Genomic DNA, 16,733 nt, shown 5'->3' with positions numbered 1-16,733 from the left:
TTGGTGTCATATCTAAAAATCCATTGCTTAATTCAAGGACCCAAATATTTATGCCTATGTTCTCTTCTAATAATTTTATAGTTTTTTTAAAATTCTTATACTTATGTCTTTGTTCCATTTTGAGTTAATTTGGGTGGGGATCTAACTTCATTCTTTTGATGTAGATATCCATTTGTTGAAAACACCATTCTTGCCACACACACACTGAATGGTCTTGGCATGCTTGTCAAAATCAGTTGATTGTAAATGTGAATTTAATTTCTGGTTTCCCAAATATATTCCATTGAACTATATATCTTTGCTTATATATCTGGTCTTATATTTGTTTTTATAGTAATCAAGTGTATAGGAATATAGTCTTGATTATTGTTTCTTTCTGGTAAATTTTGAAATTGGTGAAGTGTGAGGACTCCACCTTTGTTCTTTCTTAAGATTGTTTTTTTTTTTAAGAGAGAGAGAGGGAGAGAGAGAATTTAATATTTATATTTTAGTTTTCAGTGGACACAACATCTTTATTTTATTTTTATGTGGTGCTGAGGATCGGACCCAGCGCCCCGCGCATGCCAGGCGAGCGCACTACCGCTTGAGCCACATCCCCAGCCCCTCAAGATTGTTTTGACAATTCTGGGTCCCTTGAATTTCCATATGAATTTTAGGATTGGCATGCCATTTTTTTTTTTACTGTGGGCACCAGAGATTGAACTCAAGGATACTCAACCACTGAGGCACATCCCCAGCCCTATTTTGTATTTTATTTAGAGACAGGGTCTCACTGAGTTGCTTAGCCCCTCACCATTGCTGAGGCTGGCTTTGAACACATGATCCTCCTGCCTGAGCTGCTGGGATTATAGGCCAGTCTGGCATGTCAATTACTGAGACAAGGGCAGCTGCGATTTTGACAGGGTTTGCACTGAATCTATAGATCTGTTTGGGGAGTATTGCCATCTTAGTGATTTGTTTTCCAGTACATGAACATGGGATTACTTTCCATTTATTTAGGTCTTTATTTTCTTTCAATAATGTTATATGGTTGTCAGTGTACAAGTATTGCAATCCTTTTGTTAAATTTATTCCTAAATACTTAACTCTTTTTCAATACTATTATTAATGTAATTATTTTCTTAATTTCATTTTCAGAGGGTTCATTGCAAGTGCATAGGGATACAGTTGATTTCTGCCTATTTATTTTTTATCCTCTGACTATGCTGACCTCAATTATTAGATATAATAGTTGCTTTGTGGTTTCTATAGTATTTTCTACATCCAAGATCATGCTACTCATGGGAAGGGGAATGAGAGAGAGAGAGGAGAGCAAGAAGGAGAAGAAGGCAAGGTAGACATAATTAAGGCATGTTACATGCATGTATTTACAGTGAAATCCATTAATTGGTACAATTAATATGTTTAATATTTGTAATAATAGGAAGAAAGATATAAGAGTTTTAAAACAAAACAAAAAGATCATGCCACCCATAAAAGAGATAGTTTTGGGATTTTTTTTTTTTAGTTGTAGTTGGACACAGTATCTTTATTTAATTTATGTGGTGCTAAGGATCAAACCCAGGGCCTCGCATGTGCTAGGCAAGCGCTCTACTGCTGAGCCACAACCCCAGCCCCTAAAAGAGATAGTTTTACTTCTTTCATTCCAATATGTATATCTTTTATTTATTTTTCTTGCCTAATTACCCTGGCAAGGACATCCTGAATAGAAGTGATTAGAGTGGTCATCCTTGTCTTGTTCTTGATATTAAGGAGAAAGTTTGCAGTCTTTCACCATTAAATATGATGCTAAGTATGAGTTTTTTGTAGATGCCCTTTATCAGGTTAAGGGTTTATTGAGTGTATTTATCTCGAAATAATGTTGAGATTTGTCAAATGCTTGTTTTTCATCTATTCACATGATCGTGTTATTTTTCCTTTATTCTGTTTATATGTTATATTATACTGATTGGGTTTTGTATCTGAATCAACTTTGCATTTCCTGTGATAAATACCATTCAATGATGGGTTATAAACATTTTTATATATTATTGCTTTTGTTTGCTAGTATTTTGTTGGGTATTTTGGTGAACAAATTAAAATGCATATTGGTCTCTAGTTCTATTTTCATGACTTCTTTTATTTTAGTATCAGGGTAATAGTGGTCTCATAGAACAAATTTGGAAGTGTTTTTTCATCTTATAATTTTTCAAAGTGTTTGTAAAAAATTGGTATCCAGCCAAATGCAATTTCTTCTCAGCAGCTTATGGAATGTTCTCCAAAATAGAGCATATTTTAGGCCACTCTTAGCAAATACAAAAAATACAAAACATTGATATAATTCTTTGTATCTTATCTGATCATAATGGAATGAAATTAAAGATCAACAACAAAAATACCTACAGAAACTACATAAACACACAGATTGAACAATATACATTTTAAAATTTTTTTATTTGTTCTTTTTAGTTATACCTGACAATAGAATGTATTCTAATATATCATACATACAGGAGTATAACTTCCCATTTTTGTGGTTGTACGTGATGTGGAGTTACACTGGTCGTGTATTCATATATGAACATAGGAAAGTTATATCTGATTCATTCTACTGTCTTTCCTATTCCCATTCCCCCTTTGTTCCCTTCATTCCTCTTTGTATAATCCAGTGAACTTCTATTCTTCCCTCCCCTCAGCTTATTATGAGTTAGCATCTGTATATCAGGGAGAACATTTGGCCTTTGGTTTTTGGGGTTTGGCTTATTTCACTTAATATGAAAGTATCCATTTCCATTCATTTACTGGCAAATGCCATGATTTCTTTCTTCTTTATGGCTGAGTAATATTTCATTGTATATGTGTACCACATTTTCTTAATCCATTCATCTGTTGAAGGGCATCTAGGTTGGTTGGATAGCTTAGCTATTTGTATTGAGCTGCTATAAACATTGATGTGTCCATGTCCCTATAGTATGCTAGTTTGAAGTCTTTGGGGTATATGCCAAGGAGTGGGATAACTGGGTACAATGGTGGTTTCATTCCAGATTTTCTGAGGAATCTCCATACTGCTTTCCAGAGTGGTTGCACTATTTTGCAGTCCCACCAGCAACGTATGAGTGTACCTTTCCCCTACATCCCCGCCAACATTTATTGTTACTTGTATTCTTAATAATCGCCATTCTGAATGGAGTGAGATGAAATCTCAATGTAGTTTTGATTTACATTTCTCTAATTGCTAGAGATGTTGAACATTTTCTCATATTTGTTGATTAATTGTATATCATCTTCTGAGAAGTGTCTGTTCATTTTCTGTTGATTTGTTTATTTGTTTTTTTTTTTGGTGTTAAGTTTTTTGAGTTTGCTATATATCCTAGAGATTAGTGCTCTATCTGATGTGCATGTGGTAAAAAAATTGCTCCCATTCTGTAGGCTTTTTCTTCACTTCACTGATTGTTTCTTTTGCTGAGAAGAAGCTTTTCAGTTTGAATCCATCCTATTTATTGATTCTTGATTTTATTCCTTGCTCTATAGAAGATCCAACATGATGGAGATTTGGGCCTACTTTTTCTTCTTTTTTTATTATTATCTTTTTTGGGGGGATGCTGGGGATTGAACCCAGGGCCTTGTGCATGCAAGGCAAGCACTCTACCAACTGAGCTATATCCCTAGCTCCTACTTTTTCTTCTATTAGGTGCAGGGTCTCTGATCTAATTCCTAGGTCCTTGATCAACTTTGAGTTGAGTTTTGTGCAGGTGAGAGATAGGGGTCTAATTTCATTTTGCTACATATGGATTTCCAGTTTTGCCAGCACCATTTGTTGAAGAGGCTATCTTTTCTCCAATGAATGTTTTATTGTGCTTTTGAACAATACACTTTTGAATGATGAACAGGTGATAGAAGAAATCAGGGAAGTAATCTAAAAATTCCTCCAATTAAACAAGAATAGTGATACAACATATCAGAACCTCTGAGACACTATGAAGGCATTTCTATGAGGAAGGTTTATAGCTCTGAGTACTTACGTAAAAAAACTAAAATAAACAACCTAATGATACATCTCATGGTCCTTGAAAAACAAGAACAAACCAATTCCAAAATAAGTAGAAGAAAATAATTAAGATCAAAGCCAAAGTCAATGAAATTGATAATAAAAAAACAATACAAAGGATAAATGAAATGGAAAGTAGGTTCTTTGAAAAGACAAACAAGATTGATAAGCCCTTAGCCAAACTAATAAAAAAGAGGGATAAGACCCAAATTAATAAAATTAGAGATGAAAAAGGAGAAATCAACATAGACATGATAGAAATCCAGAGGATCATTAGGGATTATTTTAAAAACTGTTACTCCAATAAATTGGAAAACCTAGAACAAATCAATATATTTCTAGACACATTTGACCTGCCAAAATTGAATCAAAAGGGCGCAGCAAACCTAAGACAGACCAATAACTGGCAATGAGATAGAAGTAGTAATAAAAAGTCTTCCAGTTGGGACTGGGCTTGTGGCTCAGTGGTAGAGCACTTGCCTAGCATGTGTGAGGCACTGGATTCAATTCTCAGCACCACATAAAACAAATAAAGGTCCATTGACAACTAAAAATATTTAAAAAGGTCTTCCAGTTAACCAAATTATATTTTTACATTGTATACATGTATGAATGTGTAACAAAAACTTACATCATTATATACAACTATAAGATACCAATAAAAAATGTGGAGGAAAAAAGAAAAAAAAAAGATTTCCAACAAAGAAAAATCCAAATTATACCATGAAATAGAAAGGGATGGAACATTTCAACATGCATTCTATGAAGCCAGCATAACTCTCATACCAAAATAGATAAGGACATATCAAGGAAAGAAAATTATAAACCAATATCTCTGATGAACTTAGATGCAAAAATTCTTAATAAAACATGAGCAAACCATATTTAACAACATATAACATATTAAGAAGATTGTACATCATGACCATGTTAGTTTTATTCCAGGTATGCAGGGATGATTTAGCAAATGCAAATCAATAAATGGAATTCACCACATAAATGAAATTAAAGGTAAAAATCACAGTCATCTCAATAGGTATAGAGAAAGCTTTTGACAAAATTCGGCACTAATTCATGATAAAAATGCTGTAAAATTCAGGGATAGAAGGACCCTACTTCAACATCATAAAGGCTATCGATGAACCACCCAAACCCAACCTCATAATAAATTGGGAAAAAACTGAAAGCATTTCCTTTAATTTCTGTGGCAAGGCAAGGATGTCCACTCTCACCACTCCTATTCAGTATAGTAGTATAAATTTACTCAGAGCAATTAGGCAAGAGAAGGAAATAAAAAGGATAAAAAGAGGAAAGGAAAAAGTTAATTTTCACTGTTTGCAGATGATATGATCCTATACTTAGAAGATTCAAAAAACTCCACCAGAAGACTGCTAGAGTTAATAAACAAATTCAGCAATGTAGCAGGTTACAAGATCAACATACAAAAGTCAGTAGCTTTCCTATACAACAATAATGAATTTTCTAAGAAAGAAATCAAGAAAACAATCCTACTCACTATAGCCTTTAAAAAAATCATAGGAATATACCTGACCAAGGAAGTGGAAGACCTCTACAGTGAAAACTATAGAACACTGAATAAAGTAATAGAAGAAGACACAAGAAAATAGAAAGACCTCTCATGTATATGGATAGTTAGAATTAATATTGTTAAAATGGCCATACTGCCAAATCAATATACAGATTCAATGCAATCCCCATCAGAATACCAATGACATTCTCTACAGAACTGGAAAAAATAGTTCTAAAATAAATTTGGAAGAATAAAAGACCCACAATATTCAAAACAATTCTAAGCCCTCCAAGAAAGCAATACAGAAGACATCACAATGCCTGACTTCAAATTATACTACAGAGCTATAGTAATAAAAACTGCTTGGTAGTGGCATAAAAATAGACACACAGACTAATAGTACAAAATAGAAGACACAGAGACAAACCTACACAGATACAGTCATCTGATCCTTGACAAAGATGCCAAAAATTCATTAGAGAAAAGATAGCCTTTTTAAGAAATGATGCTGGGAAAACTGGTTATCATATATAGAAAAGTGAAACTATATCCTCATCTCTCACCCTGCACAAAAGTCAACTCAAAATGGATCAAAAACAGGGCTCAGGTTGTAGCTCAGTGGTAGAGCGCTTGCTTCGCATGTGTGAGGCCCTGGGTTCAATCCTCAGCACCACATAAAAATAAATAAATAAAAATAAAGATATTGTGTCCATCTAAAAAAATGGATCAAAGACCTAGGAATTAGACCAGAAATGATGCGACTCCCAGAAGAATTTCACCTAAGGTTAACATAAGGTTAACACTCCAACATATAGGCACAGGCAACAACTTTCTTAATAGGACACCTAAAGCTCAGGAAATAATTCCAAGAATTAATAGATGAAATGGCATCAAATTACAAAGCTTCTGCACAGCAAAGGAAACAATTAAGCATGTGAAGAAAGAACCTAAAGAATGGGAGAAAATATTTTCTAGCTACTCCACTGAAAGAGAATTAATATCCAGGGTATATAAAGAACTCAACTATCATTTTTCTTCTTTTGAGCTTGTATCCAATATTTGACATATTGGATATTGTTTGCCTAATTTTATAGATTTTTCTGGTCCTTCTATCTCTGAATTTACTTTTTATTCCTACTGTTATTTCTTACCTACTATTCACTCCTATATTCTTTCCAATTTTGCTTTCATTTGAACTCTTCTCTCTCTCTTTTGTCTTGCTATCTTAACCCAGAGATTTTAGATTGCTTTTCTCTGATCTTGTTAAAAAATGATGATCGCTTTTGTCTGATCTTTTTATTGTGATCACTGCATGATTTTTTAAAAAAATTAATGGTAAAATGTTAAAAGACAATTTGTGCTGTAGAAAAAAAAAAGAACTCAAAAGCTAACACACTCACACACACACACAAAATCCCACAAATAATCCAATTAATAAATGGGCAATTAATAAATGTACATACCAAACAGACACTTCTCAAAAGAAAAAATACAACAAATTCATGAAAAGAATCTTCAACATCATTAGCAATTAAGGAAGTGCAAATCAGAACTACACTGAGATTTCATCTCACTCCAGTTAGAATGGCAGCTATCAAGAAGACAAACAATAATAAATGCTAGAGAGGATGTGGAGAAAAAACTGTTGGTGGGATTGTAAATTATTACAACCACTATAGAAATCAATATGGAGGTTCCTCGAAAGACTAGGAATATAACCACCATATGACCCAGTTATACCACTCCTGGGTATTTATCCTAAAGAATTAATGTCTGTATGCTACAGTGATATGTGCATATACATGTTTATAGCAGCACAGTACATAATAGCTGAATTATGGAACAAGTCCAGATGTTTGTCAGTGGATAAATGGATAAAGAAAATGTGGACTATGTATACAATGGAGTTCTATGCAGCTATAAAGAAAAATGAAATTATGTCATTTACAGGAAGTGAATGGAATTTGAAAACAAATGGAAAATAAGCCAAACTCAGAAAGTCAAGGCTGTATGTTTTCTCTCATATGTTGAGGCTGGAGAGGATAAAGACAAAGAAAGGTAGGGGTGGATCTCATGAAAATGGAAGGGAGATTAGTAGAATAGAGGAAAGGAACTGGGGGAGGGAGGAGGGAAGGGAAAGGGGAAATACTGGGGAATGATATCACTGTTTGCTTTGGGTTTAGTTTGCTCTTTTTACTCTTGCTTTTTCTTTATTTATTTTCTTGCAATACTTAGGATTAAACTCAGGGCCAGTTTAGCACTGAACCAAAACCCCAGTGCTTTTTATGTTGAGGCAGGGTCTCAACAAATTGTCCAGACTAGTCTTCAATCTTTAATCCTTCTGCTTCAGCTTCTCCTTGGCATTACAGACAGGCATGTGCCACCATGCCCAGCTCCAGTTTTTTAAGGTTTAAGTTTGGGTAATTTATTTGAGATTGTTCTTCATTTTAATGTAGGCATTTATAACCATAAACTTCCTTATAAGCAGTGCTTTGGCTGCATCTCATAAGTTTAGTTTGTCATGGTTGGTTTGTTTTTTAAATTCACCTCAAACTATTGTCCAATTTTCCTTCTGATTTCTTCTCTGATCCATTAGTTATTTAGGAGTTTGTGGTTTGATTTGCACATACTTGTGAATACGGAAAAGATCTTTCTGTTAATGATTTCTAATTTCATTGTAGAATATACGTTGTATGATTTTAGCCTCCTTAAATATATTGAGACTTGATATATGGCCTCGCACATGTTATATTTTGGAGAATGCTTCATTTGTATTTGAGAAGGACATGTATTTTGCTCTTGTGGGGTTGAAATGTTCTATAGATGTCTGTTATTTCTAGATGATTTATGTTTTTGTTTAAGCCTTCTCTTTCCTTGTTGATGTACTAATTGTTTTATCTGTTTAGAGGAAAGGAACTGGGTGAGGTCTTCAACTATTATTGCTGAATTGTCTTTGCAGTTCTGACAGTTTTTACTTCTTATGTATTAAGGGGTTTGTTTTTAGGTGTGCATATGTTTGTGATTATTATACATTCCTGAATTATTGAAAGTTTTATAATCATAAAATGTCCTTTGTATCTAGTAACAATTTTTGTATTAAAGTCTATCCTATCTATCTGATGGTATGCCCACTCCAAATCCCTTTTGGCTATCGTTTGCATGGCATAACTTTCTCCATATTTCAACATAATTGTGTCTTTGAACATAAATCATGTCTCTTGTAAATGGATCATATTTTTAATTTATTCTTTTATCTCTATCTTTCAATAATGGTGCTTAATCTATTTATTTAAATTTAAGTAATTAGCAAAAGGTAGAATTTATGTCTGCTGGGTTTTTTGATTTGTATGTTTGGATTTTTTCTTTTTTTCTTTTTTTTTTTTTTGTACTGGGAATTGAACTCAGGGCTACTTGATCACTGAACTATATTCCCAGCCCCATTTTATTTTTTATTTTGAGTCAGGATCTCAGTAAGTTGGTTAGGCCTCACTAATTTGCTCAGGCTGGCCTTGAAGTTGCAGTCCTCCTGCCTCAGCCTCCTGTGCCATTAAAATTACAGGTATGCATGACCACACCAGGCTTATCTCTGCTGTTTTGTTAGTTGTTTTCTATGTTGTATCCTTTTTGTTCCCCAACTTCTTCATTACTGCTTCACTTTTTGTTAAATGGATAGATTCTGGTCTACCATTTTAATTACATTGTTATTTATTTTGCTATATTTTGAGTTATTTTTTAGTGGCTTCCCTGAGAATTACAATTAACATATTAACTTACAAAAATCTGTTTGAAATTAATACCTACCAGTTTCATTTCAATATTATACAAGAACATTGTTCCAAGTACAGTTCAATTCCTCTCTCCTCCTTTGTTCTATTGTTGTCATAAAATTACATCTTTACACATTGTATGTATATCAACACAGATTTGTCATTATTGCTTTATGCTATTGTATTTTTATTTATTTTTTAAGTGCTGATAATTGATTTATTAAAATAGTTGATTTAGGCATCTGCAATGGTCTCTTCAACCCCTACTCCTGGCTCAATGCTGATGGAAGTAAGTTGCTTAATAATCTAGGACTGTGCAAGTTGCTCTCGGGAAGTGCATTTGTCTTTAAATCAGAAACAACAACAACAAAAAGGAATGTGGTATGAGACCTAAAATCAATATTATGTACTCCGTTGACATGGTGAAATTGGCCTAACTGAAATTCCCTTTCCTCTCTACTTCCCTAGATAGATAACGTCCTTTAACAAAACAATTATCCTTATGAGGACCAGGCACAGCTCCTGCTTATCCCTGAGTAGTAACAAAGATTCTCTCACTGACTGAACTCTACTTAGGGTTTCCAGAACTTACTTTCAACTAAGCTGATGTTTTGATTTCCATGTTCTTCTTCAATTAACAAGAATCCTGCTAAGTCATCTTGGCCAGAACCTCCCACCCTCATATCCCTTATATCAGATCACTCTTCATATCTAATAGGGTTCCTCATTTGCCACCTTCCCCCTATCCTGTCTTCAGCAAGAATTTTGCTAGGGCAGTTTAGCCAGAATTTCCCCTTACCCCTGCTGTTTCCCCTTACCCCTGCTGTTACTGCTGTTTAGTAATTTTTTTTAATATTTATTTTTTAGTTTTTGGCGGACACAACATCTTTGTTTGTATGTGGTGCTGAGGATCGAAACCGGGCCGCACGCATGCCAGGCGAGCACACTACCGCTTGAGCCACATCCCTAGCTCCATTTAGTAATTTTTTAATCCACTAACCCTCATCCTGATCCTTAGCTACAAATTCCCATTTTCCCATGTTGTAGTCATAGTTAAGCCCAATCTCATTTCTACACGGCAAGACCTCATTGCAGTAGCTCATACAACTATCATGATGGTCCTGAGTAAAGTCTGCCTTAGCATCTACCATTTGTTACCTGAATCCAACCAATAGTGGTACTAGTGTTCTCTGGTCATTGTGTCTATCGTGGTTTCTATTACTGGCTGTTTGGGCCAGGATGGCCTGGGAACAGCCCTTCGTAAGATTCATGGGAAAGGAGACCACCACCCTGAGGATAATTAAGTATGGCACCCTAATAGTTGTAAAGTAGTCATGGTTGTGCTGGCAAGAAGCAACTTTGCTTCTCTCCCAGAATGCTGCTTCCCTTGCTGCTTTTATGTGTGCTCTCTCGACTCCCCAAAGTATTGACTCTGAAAGATATTGAGGTACATATTTATGGTGGCTCATGGCCTACACACTGATCATTTTTAAAAATGGAAATGAGAATTTTGTATTCAATTGTTCTCCCAATACTTAACTCCTAGCCAATGTGCTAGGATTTGCCTCCCACTACTCTTACCAACACACCAAAGGGCTGATCTTGTAACAACAGGGATTGATGGATTCATCAAGGCCAAAGATAAAATTATTTTACAAGATATGGACCTTGACCCTGGGAAGTTGCCCATGCCCTAGAGGAAGCAGGTACATGTGAGGTAGTCTGCAGGGTCCCATACCCCTGAGAAACTAAAAACAAAGACTTCACAAAATAGAAATCTAAATTAGTATGAGGGAATTTTAGAGAGAAAAGAGGAAACAGGAAGGCCATGTGGAAAAAAAGAGTAGGGCCATGGTAGAATTGTGGGCCTAAAGCTTTTCTGCTGTATCACTCTATTAATTATGCTTCCATTGCAACAAAAGGAACTCAGTCTTCAGGGTTACAGGGAAAAAGTTAAATTGAAACAGAGGTATACAATTTGACACAATTGGAAATCCAAATTTTACTAAAGTAATTTATACAGCAAAAAGACAAAGCAGCACTGATTAGCTTTTGTGCCTCTACACCATAGGTTCTGAATTAACATTAATGTTTCTGAAATGCATCAATTAGCAAACCACTTCCACAGACTTAATCAGTACTTGGGTCAAGTTACAGTTTTATCTGGAGATCCATTAAATTTAAACAAGGTACCCCTATAACCTTAAGGGAATTACTGGCTATAAAATAGAGGATGAATAGGTATGTCTTTCTTTTACCATCAGAATTTGCCTAAATTTCTCATGGTCATAGCACTTATTACCCTAAAATATCCTATGATGAGCATGAACATTCAGATCCAATAAGTAAAAAATTAAAGTTAAATGGATTGTTGATGCTTAAAAGTTGGCTCCACCTAATATGATATCATATATCCTCCAGTTCAATAGTTAATATGGCCTAATGTAACTTAAAACAAGTCCTTCAAGGATTAAAATATATAAGACCTAATTAGTGAAGGGGTGATCATTCCCACTGCTCTTCCATTTAACACCCCAGTTTTGCCTGTTCTTTTTTTTTATTGGTTGTTCAAAACATTATAAAGCTCTTGACATATCATATTTCATACATTAGATTCAAGTTGGTTATGAACTCCCAATTTTACCCCAAATACAGATTGCAGAATCACATCGGTTACACATCCACATTTTTACATACTGCCCTATTAGTAACTGTTGTATTCTGCTACCTTTCCTATCCTCTACCATCCCCCCTCCCTCCCCTCCCATCTTCTCTCTCTACCCCATCCACTGTAATTCATATTTCTCCTTGTTTATTTTCCCATTCCCCTCACAACCTCTTATATGTAATTTTGTATAACAATGAGGGTCTCCCTCCATTACCATGCAATTTCCCTTTTCTCTCCCTTTCCATCCCACCTCATGTATCTGTTTAATGTTAATCTTTTCTTCCTGCTCTTCCTCCCTGCTCTGTTCTTAGTTGCTCTCATTATATCAAAGAAGACATTTGGTATTTGTTTTTTAGGGATTGGCTTAACAGAATGAATGGTGCCTCACAGTAGCTAACTGTAACCTCAGTGGTGGTCTCATCCATTAAGGTCCTCATCCCAATACTCACTTAAGTGGAATTACTGACTCCATCTAATCAGCAACTGGTAAATGTTTTGCAATTGCACATTTGGATAGTATGTTATGTTCAATGTATATTTCAACAACTCCCAGTTGCGGTTTGTCTTTATCCCCTAGAGGACACAATATTGCCTTTACTAGACCTTGCCATTGCACAGGATCTTTGTAGGCAAGATTCTAACTGCACCCGTCTTTCTCTAAGGACACATGACATTATATTGATGACATTCTCCTCCAAAGAGATTCATTCAACACATTTATTAAGGATATAAAAATGCAAAGGATCTCACAAGTAAGGGATAGACTATTACTTCACATATAGTGCAAGCCCTCACCACCTGTGTTAAATTCCTGAAAAATTATTTGGTAAATCAAGGGCTACTTCATTCCAAATACTGTTAAGAAACAGCCAGTGAAGCTAAGCTGTGGAATCAAGCTAGGTGCCCTTCTACAGATGAATGGATAAAGAAAATGTGCATGTATACACAATGGAATATTACTCAGCCATAAAAAACAATAAAAGTATGGCATTTGCCAGTAAATGGATGGAACTGGAGATTATTGGGCTAAGTGAAGTAGGTCAATCTCAGAAAACCAAAGGCTAAATGTTCTCTTTGATAGGTGGATACTAACACACAATGATGGTGTGGGGATAGAAGCTCATCAGATTAGACAGTAGAATGAATTGGACATAACATTCCTATGTTCAGGATCAGTGAAACTCCACATCATGTACAACCACAAGAATGGGAAGTCATACTCCATTTACATATAACATACACACTCTACTATCATGTATACCTAAAAAGAATTTTAAAAAAAGAAAGAGTTATTTATCACCATCTATCCAATCTAGCAACTTATGCTGGGTTCACAAAATCTGACTACTTCAATAACTTAAGAAAACGGTGAAGAAAGCACACAAGCACATAGAAGTACCCTTTCAAAATCCAGGGACGGCTCTGCAACCTTAGGGGTCCGTGGAAAGAGAGAGAGTCACTGGAATTCTTTTTCTTATATAGGGGACACACAAGAGGAGGTTCCATGGAACATTCTATTCAAAAAAGGGAAAAGGGTAGGATTACAAAGGAACAACGAGGCAGCCCCCTCCAGTTGGGCAACACCCACTCCCAGAGCTACACCTTTCTATCTGAGCAGAGGCAAGTCCACTTGCATTGCAATAGGGGCAATATCAGTCCAGAACCTCTTTACTCGGGACTTAAAGGTGTGTACATAGCTCCTGTCCAGGGCATCTCCCAACATCTATTGATCCTTTAATCACCCACAGCATTAGTATAATCATGTCTTTTAGTTCATTTTAGATCCTGGAAGCAACATATTCCTTATTTATAAATGTTACTTAACTTCAGTGATGCTGTTACTTACACATCACCCACCTCAAATGGCACCTTCTCCAACAAAAGTCTCTCTAAATGGAAATCAATAGGTACTCCTATTTGTGCCCTCAGAGACTCCTTTATCATAGAAGCTTTAGCAGCCTCCTCTTAGGCATCATGGGCTTTCTGGATCACCTAGAATGACCATAAGTTGTCCACAGTTTTCGTGTGTGTGTGTGTGTGTGTGTGTGTGTGTGTGTGGTGCTAGGGATGGACCCAGGGCCTCACATATTCTAGGCAAGTGCTCTACCACCGAGCTGTAGACCCAGGTTCCCTCCTACTTTTTCTATTTAATTTTTTCTATTTAATTTTGAGACAAGGTCTTGCTAAATTGCCCATATTGGCATCTAACTTGCAATCCTCCTGCCTCAGCCTCCCAAGTAGCTGAGATTACAGGCCTGTGCCACCACACCTGACTTCCATAGGCTTCTGATGCAAGAAGCTTACCTTACCTTCTCAGCTTGTACCATACACTATTAGGGCAGCAATTACTGGCTACATATTGACCTCTCCTGCAAATCAAGGCTTTTTACAAGCCCCTGCACCTGCAACCCTCTATACCAGGTTGCCCATTATGCCTTGGGTCATGGAAGCATCACCCCACAAACACAGCATAGATATTGATACCTCCTTGCTTCAGAATAGAGCCAAACCTGGGACCTGTAGTAGAACCCCCACCTATAGGAGGCATTGGCCTCTTTATCCTCAGTCAGTTACCAGATACCATAGTGCTGGAGGGAATCAACCCTCTCCTAATCCCTTGGTTACCTTGGGACCCCATCAGGATCAACTAAATGATCAATAATGGGAATTCATACACTTTATGAATGGCATCCACCATCACATGAGACGTTCAGTGAAATGTTGCTACTTTTCATCCCTTAACCAGAAATGTCCTTGAAAAGAATGTAACCAAACGTCAGCACAATTGGCTGCACTTCAGGCAGTCATCTTATTATTGAATGCCCTGGCTTACAAACAGTTCTCCTTGCACATTTTTATACTCTCTTGGATCATTGCCTTAAAGTTGCCTCCTTTGGGATAAAGAGCCCTAGTAATCTCTTACCTCATAGATACTCAAAATATAAATCAAGGCCACATATGTCTCTACAAATTCTAAGGCCATAATACATGGCCTCACCAGAACACTTCTTATCCCTTTTGCAGTCCCAGACATTGCTGATAGTGGCGAAGGTACTCATTTCACTTTTTGGAGTACAAAATGCTGAGCTATTGAAGAAGACATTCAATGAAACTTCTATCCCCATCCCAGACCCCCCAGGTTTAATTGAAAGCATAATCCTCTTAGGGAATGCTTATTTAGGCTGCAAAGTAGCAAATGAACTCCCATCGAGTCCATAGGTATTGATAAGTCTAAGTTCATGGCCCCTGGAGACATGTACCCCCCCAAAAAATGCCAAACCTGTCCCTCAAATGCTTTTACTGGCAATAAAGTGGGGCTTCTCTAATGTTCATGTTTTTTGATGACCATCTCTCCCTGTGGCCCTCTTCCTCTTGGTCAGATGCCTGTTTCACTTCCTAGAAAGGCACTTCTGCTCTCCAATAGTCTCAGTCACCACCAGGGTTTAAATTCATGTCAAAATATTAAGTGGTCAATTGTGATGAAAGTCCTAAAATTAATATTAAGTACTTCCTTGACATGTGGAAAAACCAGGAGGGCCTCAAATAGCCTAACCACAAGCTCCCTTCCCCGACTCTGCTCCTGTAGATAATGTCCCCTAGACAAAAAACAAACCAAAAAAATCCTCCTTATCATGGGAACCACAGTTATCCCTAAGTAACAGGTGTCACTCCCTGTCAATGCATGGAATTACTCAAACAAGCCAATCACATCCTTCTGTGGGGACCAATGGTCACTTAAAACCTCTTGATATCACAACATCTGCCTCCCATAGATGCTGTTTTTTCATTAATTTCTCATGTACAACTCCCTTGTGGTCCTGCATGACACATGGGGACCTCCTCCCCTGGACTACAAGTATATGTGACCAATAAATTGCCAACAATCTCATCTGTCCAGTGTCAGATGTCGTGTGTTCAGTCATCTCCATAACCATAAGTTAGGGATTGATCCCTCACCAATGGGGTGGAGAGGCAATGATCAAGGAGTAACAAAAAACAAATATACATATCACTTGTTATATTTTGCCTAAGTAGTTAAATTTACTGTTTCACTCATTTATATTGATTTGAGTTTACTATCTAGTGACCTTTCATTTCAGTCTGAAAATTCCCATTATAATATTTCTTGTAGGGCAGGTCTGCCCCCAATGAATGTTCTCAGTTGGTTTGTGTTTTTTGTTGTTGTTGTTGGGGGGATACCAGGAATTGAATATAGGGGCACTTAACCACTGAGCCACATCCCCAACCCTTTTTATTTTTTATTTTGAGACTCACTAAGTTACTGAAGCTGGCTTTAAATTTGCAATCCTCCTGCCTCAGCCTCCTGAACCACTGGGATTACAGGTGTGTGCCACTGTGCCTGGTTCTTTTATTTTCAAGTTTAATTTTGCTGGATATAGAATTCATAGTTGGTAATCTTTATTTTAGCACTTTAAATTTTTTTTTTAATTGTTGACGAACCTTTATTTTATTTGTTTATATGGTGGTGCTGAGAATCAAACCCAGTGCCTCACAAATGCTAGGCAAGCACTCTACCACTGAGCCACTACCCCAGCCCCATATTTTAGCACTTTGATATATCATCTTACGACCTTCTGGTCTCTATAATTTCTGTAGAAATCAGCTGTAAATTTAGTTGAATAATCCTTGTATAATGAGTCACTTTTCTCTGGCTCCTTTCAAAATTCTTTGTCTTTTATAGTTGGATTATGATGTGTTTAGGTATGGAACTCTGAATCT

At 36.3% G+C, this 16,733-nt stretch overlaps 1 non-coding gene across 1 annotated transcript; it reads right to left on the bottom strand.

The window, feature by feature from the left end:
• Window positions 1-3,573: 3,573 nt before the first annotated feature.
• Window positions 3,574-3,646, bottom strand: Trnaa-ugc. The gene has a single exon. It is a non-coding gene; the product is annotated as a tRNA-Ala (tRNA).
• Between the last annotated feature and the right edge of the window lie 13,087 nt (window positions 3,647-16,733).

This window comes from Marmota marmota, unplaced genomic scaffold (genome assembly GCF_001458135.2).
Source record: "Marmota marmota marmota unplaced genomic scaffold, marMar, whole genome shotgun sequence".
NCBI classification, from domain to species: Eukaryota; Metazoa; Chordata; class Mammalia; order Rodentia; family Sciuridae; genus Marmota; species Marmota marmota.
Note: the sequence above shows the minus strand (reverse complement) of the source record. Positions and strands in the feature narration are given on the sequence as shown.